The 10000-nt window shown below is 33.9% G+C and overlaps 1 pseudogene; it reads right to left on the bottom strand.

The window, feature by feature from the left end:
* The window catches only part of LOC137614505 (nephrin-like), a 218142-nt pseudogene that overhangs the window by 172639 nt on the left and 35503 nt on the right, over positions 1-10000 (bottom strand).

Genomic DNA, 10000 nt, shown 5'->3' with positions numbered 1-10000 from the left:
ATATACAGTATATATAATATACATATATATGTATATATATATATACATATATATATATATATATATTAATACACACACACACACACACTTATATATATATATATATACATACATGTTAATACACACATACACACACACACACACACATATATATATATATATATATATGGATATATACATATATATGTATATATATGTATATATAGTTATATATGTATATTTATATATATACATATATATATATATATATATATATTAATTTATATACGTGTATATACACAACCACACATACATATTAATGTATACACACAGTTAAGCCTCACTACAGAAAAATGACAGATTTACCTGTACTCATCCCGTTTGAACCAGGTAACATTGGGAGCAGGGTTACCAACTGCCGAACAGAGGACTGAGGTTGAACCATCTTCGTCCACTGTGACTCTCTTCGATGCAAGAACACTCTCTGGTCCATCTGATGTAGAGTAGAAAAGGAGAGTTGAGAGTGATTAATTCACATAATTTTCCTAGTGCCTATTTCCAAATACTGAAATTCAAGAAACAATATAAAATTTACTAAAACTAAAACAGATATATGTGTATCAAATATTTCATTTGAAATATGAAAATTCATTCAATATTAGAAAAATCATCAAAATATTAACAATTGTATTTGAAATTGTAAAGTTAATTGGATAAGAAATCTAATTTGAAATTAAACATTTCACCTTATAAAAAAAATCCATGTAATTTTTTTTCAATTCTAAATTGAAAGTCTAATATAGGCTACAATAAAAAGTTTAATTAAAAATCCAAAATTTAGTTTCAGATAAATCTTTGATGAACTATAATTAATGAATTTATCGACAAAGATTTCAGCAAAATAAATTGCAAACCACTTTTCAAGAAAATAATCTCTCTCTCTCTCTCTCTCTCTCTCTCTCTCTCTCTCTCTCTCTCTCGTTGACTCACACAAAATATTAATGATAAAAGAAGCGTTGACTCTTCCCCTCGGGCTTGAAGCTGAGACCGAGTAAGCTCCAGCTTCCTGACGGTGGATACGCTTTATCTCAATACGCCCGTCGTCATTTTCCCCGTCGGAGGAACTAAGGCTTCCCATCTTCAGTGGGCCTCGCCACCAGGTGTAGCTGAGGGAGAGATGATAATAATAATAATTAATAATAATAATAATAATAATAATAATAATAATAAATAATAATAATGTAAGTATTAATGATAACAACAATAAATATAATAGTAATAATAATAATAATAATAATAATAATAATAATAATGATGATAATAATAATAATAATAATAATAAATGTTATTCTAAAATTATTTATGATTTTTTTCTAGCTCATTAAAATATAAGTTTGACATCATTCAAGGATCATTTACTTTTTTAATGATCGTATAGGGCCACTCATAACTGCTGGAGGAGTAATTACTCATAATACACTTGATTCTTTACATTTTTCATCATTAACATCACTATTATTATTATTATTATTATTATTATTATTATCATCATCAATATTATTATTATTATTATTATTATTATTATTATTAGTAGTAGTAGTAGTAGTAGTAGTAGTAGTAGTAGTAGTAGTAGTAATTTTTATATTTACATATACAAGTCTTTTAATTCAATACCGAGAAGAGTCATAAAAGAAATATCTCCTCAGAATTAACAATAAAATGAATTACCTCGAATCTACAACCATTAAACAAATAAGATCTAAAAGTATATCAGAGAGAGAGAGAGAGAGAGAGAGAGAGAGAGAGAGAGAGAGAGCCTTACCTTACCTTAATCTATGTTTGGGTTCCCCCAAGTCCCTCACTGTGTGTGTGTGTGTGTGAGAGAGAGAGAGAGAGAGAGAGAGAGAGAGAGAGAGAGAGAGAGTGAGAGAGAGAGAATGTAACTAGTAAAATAGAATATGTAAATAAAGAAACTTACCTAACAGGAGGTGGATTAGCATCAGCTTGAGCTGTCAGAATCAAATCATCCTTCTCTTGAACTTCAATTGTGCCCGTTGGAACAGTCACCCAAATCGGACCGTCTGGAAAGTGGCGTGGGAGTAATCAAACAAGTATGGCAGTTACATCTATCATCTTTAATAGAAATTAAAAAGGGGTCACCTTATTCTATGATAATAATGATAATCTATTTATTTACCAAGGCACTTCCCCAAATTTTAGGAGGTAGCCACATCAAACAAGTGAAGAAATGGGGACCCTTCGTCTCTTAGCTCCTCACAGCCTGACGAGGGATTCAGCCGAGTGTTTCATTTTACATTCTTGTGAGACATGATGATAATAATAATAATAATAATAATAATAATAATAATAATAATCTTAATTTCAGCAAAGCCATATACAGAGTTACAATAGAGGTACAGTGATTTTACACTTATTACATCATAGAATTAGATGGCTAGATAAAGTGAAGAATGATCAGGAGAGAAGATGTTTTGTGGAAGAGGATGTGCCTTGGATAGGAGGCTGAGCTGGATCATGGGAATATCACTGCTTGAAAGATTGGAACAGGATGAAATAAGAAGAATAGCAGGGCGTAGTAAAGCATACAGAGGTCATAAGAGTGTCAAGACTGAAATGGTATGGACATGTGTTGAGAATGGATGGTGGGGAGGGAGTATGGAGGGTTTGGGAGGAATCTGACTAGGGGGAAGATCGAGAAGGAAGTAGAGGATTAGATGGCGAGATAAGGTGAAAAGTGATCTGGAGAAAAGAGGTTTGGTGGAAATGGATTCTTATGCTAGAAGGCATTAGAGAAGACACATCAGGCAACCGACCCTTTAATGTAGGGATAACAGTGAGGAAAAAAAAATCATGTTTACTTAAACATGAAGACCATTTTGTTATTGTATCATTAACTATGTTTTCTGGGTATATGTACACGTAAAGAAAGTGTATTGCATTTTTTTGTATTATCAAAACAATTTTTCTAAAAATGTATAAGAAGACAATTATTGTATTTTAATTTTTTTTTCATAACATAAATATTTTTATGGCAATGAATTATTAAAAAACTTTGATCAAGAAATATGACTAAATTAATTCAATGGATGAATCATCTTTGTACGAACAGTTCAAAAATTTATTTTCCAAGTATTCAATGTCTTTGTGTATTCAAAATATGAAACGAATAAAAAAATGAATAATATTATATACCTAATAATATAATGATAAAATGATAGTTTTCAACTCATGAACTATATTTCCCATCGTTTCATGAATATAGTAAAAATTAGATGAATTAGTCAGTTATCATTTGGAATTTAATCATAAAAATTAACTGTCAAAATAAGAAAAATATAATAAACCTATTAATTTATCAATAAAAAAGATGGTCTTTAACTAATGAATTATACTTTCTAGCTTTTGAAGAATATAGTTAAAATTAGATCAATTAGTTTGTCACGTGTCATTTGGGATTTAATCATAAAAATTAATTGACAAAATATATCGAAAAACAAAGTGAAAATTAGATGAAATAAGTAGTAACTTGTCATTGGAATTTAATCATAAAAATTAGTTGACAAAATATATAGAAAAACCTAGTGAAAATTACATCAAGTAAGTAGTAACTTGTCACTTGGAATTTAATCATAAAAATTAATTAAGAAAATATATGTAAAACGTGTTTTTATTTACTTACGTAAGACATTAAGTGTGACGTTCGTCGTTACGGTCGTTCCAAGACCGTTATTGGCATCACAAGTGAAGACCCGACCGTTATCTTCAATCAGAGCTCTCACCTCAAGGACTGACCTTGTAATGGATACAAAAAGATTTTTTTTTTTTATGTAAGGCTTCGAAGATTTTTTTTTTTTATAAATGATGAAGTTACGTATATAACAGGAATTTTCAAGATTCTTTCTAATGAGAGAGAGAGAGAGAGAGAGAGAGAGAGAGAGAGAGAGAGGGGGGGGGGGTTAAAATATAGTTAGCAAAATAAGAACAATACATAAAACCTCAAAATTACCTCTAATGAGAGAGAGAGAGAGAGAGAGAGAGAGAGAGAGAGAGAGAGAGAGAGAATAGTTATATATTTGAATCGACAAGTAAAATCTATAAATCTATCTAATTATTCATCTATCTACTATCTATCTACTGAGAGAGAGAGAGAGAGAGAGAGAGAGAGAGAGAGAGAATATAGCTATATATTTTAATCAACAAAGAGTAATTATCTATCTATCTATCTATCTATCTATCTATCTATCTAGAGAGAGAGAGAGAGAGAGAGAGAGAGAGAGAGAGAGAGAGAATATAGCTATATATCTGAATCGACTAAGACAATCTATCAATCTATCTATCCCTCATCTATATATCTATCTATCTATATATCTATCAAGCTACCTATCTATCTATCTATCTATCTACCTAGAGAAATGGAGAAAGAGAATACCTACACATTATTATTATTATTATTATTATTACTATCCAAGCTACAACCCTAGTTGGAAAAGCAAGATGCTATAAGCCCAGGGGCCCCAATAGGGAAAAATAGCCCAGTGAGGAAAGGAAATAAGGAAATAAATAAATGAAGAGAACAAATTAACAATAAATCATTCTAAAAAAGGCAACAACGTCAAAACAGATATGTCATATATAAACTATTAACAACGTCAAAAACATATATATCATATATAAACTATAAAAACTCATGTCCGGCTGGTCAACAAAAAAGCATTTGCTCCAACTTTGAACTTTTGAAGTTCTACTGATTCAACTACTCGATTAGGAAGATCATTCCACAACTTGGTAACAGCTGGAATAAAACTTCTAGAGTACTGCGTAGTATTGAGCCTCAGGATGGAGAAGGCCTGGCTATTAGAATTAACTGCTTGCCTAGTATTACAAACAGGATAGAATTGTCCAGGGAGATCTGAATGTAAAGGATGGTCAGAGTTGTGAAAAATCTTATGCAACATGCATAATGAACTAATTGAACGACGGTGCCACAGATTAATATCTAGATCAGGAATAAGAAATTTAATAGACCGTAAGTTTCTGTCCAACAAATTAAGATGAGAATCAGCAGCTGAAGACCAGACAGGAGAACAATACTCAAAACAAGGTAGAATGAAAGAATTAAAACACTTCTTCAGAATGGATTGATCACCGAAAATCTTAAAAGACTTTCTCAATAGGCCAATTTTTTTTTTGCAATTGAAGAAGACAGACCTTAAATGTTTCTCAAAAGTAAATTTTCTGTCGAGAATCACACCTAAAATTTTGAAAGAGTCATACAAATTTAAAGAAACATTATCAATACTGAGATCCGGATGTTGAGGAGCCACCGTCCTTGACCTCCTTACAATCATACTTTGAGTTTTGTTAGGATTCAACTTCATACCCCATAATTTACACCATGCACTAATTTTAGCTAAATCTCTATTAAGGGATTCACCAACCCCAGATCTACATTCAGGGGATGGAATTGATGCAAAGAGAGTAGCATCATCTGCATATGCAACAAGCTTGTTTTCTAGGCCTAACCACATGGCATGTGTATATAGCATGAAAAGTAATGGGCCAAGAACACTACCCTGTGGAACACCGGATATCACATTCCTATACTCACTATGGTGCCCGTCAACAACAACTCTTTGAGATCTACTACTTAAAAAATCAATAATAACACTAAGAAACAACCCACCCACTCCCAACTGTTTCAGTTTGAAAACAAGGGCCTCATGATTTACACGGTCAAAGGCAGCACTAAAGTCAAGGCCAATCATACGCACTTCCTGACCACAATCAAGGGACTTCTGTACAGCATTGGAGATCGTAAGGAGGGCATCACATGCTCCAAGGCCTTTACAAAAACCAAATTGCAAACTAGGGAGTAGATGATTACCTTCAGCAAACCTATTAAGGCCGTTTTGCCAGAAGACGTTCAAAAACTTTAGATAATATGGGAGTTATGGAAATTGGGCGGTAATCAGTGGGACTTGAGCTACCACAAACACATGTACATAGAGGAGTAACATTACCAATTCTCCAACAAGTGCTAAAAGCTCCTCTTCTTGCTAACTTGCGCAAAATAACAGATAACTTTGGAGCTAAGAAATCTGCTGTCTTTATAAAAAACAAAGGAAAAATACCATTTGGGTCTACACCTCCATAAGCATCAAGGTCCATCAACAGAGCTTTAATCTCACGAGATCGAAAAGCTAAACTAGTTAGTTTAGCCTCAGGAAAAGAGGAATGAGGAAGTTCAAGTTTTTCATTATTCTGTTTACTGTCAAAAACATCAACCAAAAGGGTTGCCTTTTCCTTTTGACAGTGAGTGACTGAGCCATCAGGTTTAAGTAAAGGAGGAACTGTTGCATCTACACCAAAGAGTGCAGATTTAAGGGTAGACCAGCATTTATGTTCCTGAGTTGTACCAGAAAGGGTTTCTTTTATGGTTAAATTGTACTCCTTTTCAGTTGAGGCATAAACTCTCTGAGCAAAAGCTCGAAGCTAAGTATAGTTGTTCCAGGTCAAATCTGATCTGTTACCCTTCCAAAGGTGATAGGCCTCCTGCTTCTCCAAATAAGCACGTCTACAATCATCATTGAACCACGGTTTGTCTTTCACTCGGTACCTTAGCACACGAGAAGGGATACGCCTATTGATTATGTTGACTAGATTCTCATTCAAAGGGACAACAGGATCTACACTATTATATAATTGTGACCAATTCAAGCACAAAAGATCATGAAAAATCCCATTCCAGTCTGCTTGGGATTTCATATAAATTTTACAAGAATATGATGTATCAGGGACAGGCTGCTCAGTCTTCACTAATAATGAAATCAAGGCATGATCAGATGTCCCGACTGGAGAACCAACCTTACAAGTTATAACGCCAGGGGAGTCAGTGTATACGAGGTCCAAGCAATTACCAGACCTGTGAGTAGCTTTATTTATGATTTGCTCACAGCCTGATTCAGAGGCAAAGTCTAAAGCTCTTAAGCCATGGCGATCGGTAGGAGAGATAGAACTTAACCACTCCCTATGGTGAGCATTATAATCACCAACAAAGACAAAAGAAGCCTTTCTATCATCTTCTTGTATCTTAGCCATAATGTTAAGAAGACAATCGAAGATAGAATCATCCATGTCTGGATTCCGGTAGATCGAACACAAATAAAAGTTGTTATGCCTGCCACAAACTTTTATTACCTAAATATCAGGACATCCACATTGATAGCAGGACTTATGAGGAGCAGGGTACTCGGTCCTAATATACACCGCCATTCTCCTGGCCCTAGGGATGGCATTGCGTTTCAACATTATTGGCTTCTTAAAACCAATTATAAGGAGCTCAGATGAGTGCCTCATATTAGAAACCAAAGTTTCTGAGCACAAGAGAATATCATACTGTCTGGATGCAACTGTAAGGTCTTGGATATTTGCATGAAGACCACGAATATTGCAATACAGAAGACGACATTGACGAAATCTAGGACGTACTGGTCCCGGATTTCGCTCAATGTTTCCAGAGAGCATAAGAATTAATAAAAATAAATAAGAGACATGATACTTAAAAACTAGATTAACAAGAATTATAACAAAAACAACATGAACAGAATTATAAATAAAGTGATTCATGATACCCATAGACTATAGTAAAAAGTCGGAAAAACTGGTCAACATGGAGGAGCCGATACACCATGCAAGGCTAAATACCCTCCAGGACAGTAAGGATGGTTTTGAGAAGAAAAAGAGTCAGAAAAAGGAAAAGACAACCTCTTGATAAACCACCAGGCATCCATGGCCCTTCTATTAAGCCTGCCCAACACACCATTTAAAAAAAACAAGAGGAAGAAAAAAAAATAATAATATAGAATAGTGTGCCCGAGTGTACCCTCAAGCAAGAGAACTCCAACCCAAGACAGTGGAAGACCATGGTACAGAGGCTATGGCACTACCCATGACCAGAGAACAATGGTTTAATTTTGGAGTGTCCTTCTCCTAGAAGAGCTGCTTACCATAGCTAAAGAGTCTCTTCCACCCTTACCAAGAGGAAAGTAGCCACTGAACAAATTGCAGTACAGTAAATAACTCCTTGGGTGAAGAAGTGTTAAGTATCACATAGTTGTCAGGTGTATGAGGAAAGACGAGAATATGTAAAGAATAGGCCAGACTATTCTGTGTAAGTGAAGGCAAAGAAAAAATAAGCCGTGACCAGAGAGAGGGATCCAATGCATTACTGTCTGGCCAGTCAAAGGATCCAATACCTCTCTAGTGGTAGTATCTCAACGGGCAGCTGGTGCCCTGGCCAACCTACTACCTGAATCGACAAACAGAATCTACCCATCCTCAGACTAAAATACCAAAAAGTCAACATCCAAGAACTTACTTCGTGACTGTCCCTCCGTAGAGCCCAGGGCTTTGCTCGGAGGTGGCGCCGTGCAGCATCAGAGCCCCAGAACGCCAGGAGACCCGCGATGCTGGGAGACTGGATGTAGACTCGCAGATAAGGCTTATGACCTGACCAGCGTCTACGTGGGCAGGGGATACCCAGGCACTGACATCCCAAGGGGGAACTGTTTTTTGTTTTGGGAGGAGAGGTGGAAGAAGGAAATTAGGTATTGGTGTTGTTATGTGAGTAGTTTTCAGTTTTGTGAATGTAATAATTGTTTGTTAGTGTACATGAGAGTTAATTATTCATTGATGTATACTGTACAGTATACATTTGAATTATAGGAACTGCATATACTGTATATATATATATATATATATATATATATATATATATATATATATATATATATATATGTATACAGTATATATACACACGCACACACACACACACATATATATATATATATATATATATATATATATATAGATATATATATACATATATATATATATATATATATATAATATATATATATATATATATATATATATATATATATACATATATGTATAGTATATATATATATGTGTATATATATGAATACATATATATATATATACATATATATATATATATATATATATATATATGTATATATATATATATATATATATATATATATATATAAAAATATATATAAATAGTTATGTATATTATATATCAATATATATATATATATATATATATATATATATATATATATATATATATATATATATATATATATATATATATATAGTTGTATGTATGTGTGTGGAAGTCTTTACTTTTGAAAATGAAAATATACATGAGACAGTGAGGACAACATACAGTTAAGCATTGATGAAGGTCTGTCACTCTCTGATGAAATAGCTAATAAACATTCTGCCAATACACTAGAAGTGGAAGGTGGAAAATCCTCCCCAAAATTATCACATAAATATTTAATTTTTCCAAGATACATATTATAATTATTTATTGTTGATTGTGCCCACCCAAATTTCAGTCTTGATGCTGCTTGAAGTGACCACCTCTGTTAAAGTGCCTGTTGTTTCCACAAACTCTCCAAGCAAACAGTTTCCATCTTCTGTTCCGCAGTGGCTCTGGTATAGCAGGATTCATTTGAATGATTGCTTTCTTGGACACCCTGACGGGTGGACATATTGACAACTGGGTTAGAGTTTTGAACCATGTCTGAGCTGGCCACCATGGGGCTATTACTGTAGCGTGTGCTTTCTGACCTTCTATTACTGAAAGAACTTTGTCTAAAAGTCTTATAGGTGGATTTACAAAGTTGTTCTCCCTTTTCCAATACTTTTGTGCCAGAGCATCCAACTTCATACTATTTGGGTCAAGAAATCTTGTGTTGTAGATTGGTAGCTGTGTAGATGTCGCAGATGCGAACCTGTCTATTGTGTGAGGTCCCCACATCAAGTCCAAAAACCGGAACATCGGTCTTGACAACATCCACTCGTGTTTGTCCAACATTCTTGATAACATATCCGCCTGGGTGTTTAGTTTGCCGCTCAAATGACGGGGAATAATTGTTAGATTGTTTTGTATAGCCCCGGTCCATAT

This window comes from Palaemon carinicauda, chromosome 20 (genome assembly GCF_036898095.1).
Source record: "Palaemon carinicauda isolate YSFRI2023 chromosome 20, ASM3689809v2, whole genome shotgun sequence".
Taxonomy (NCBI): domain Eukaryota; kingdom Metazoa; phylum Arthropoda; class Malacostraca; order Decapoda; family Palaemonidae; genus Palaemon; species Palaemon carinicauda.
Note: the sequence above shows the minus strand (reverse complement) of the source record. Positions and strands in the feature narration are given on the sequence as shown.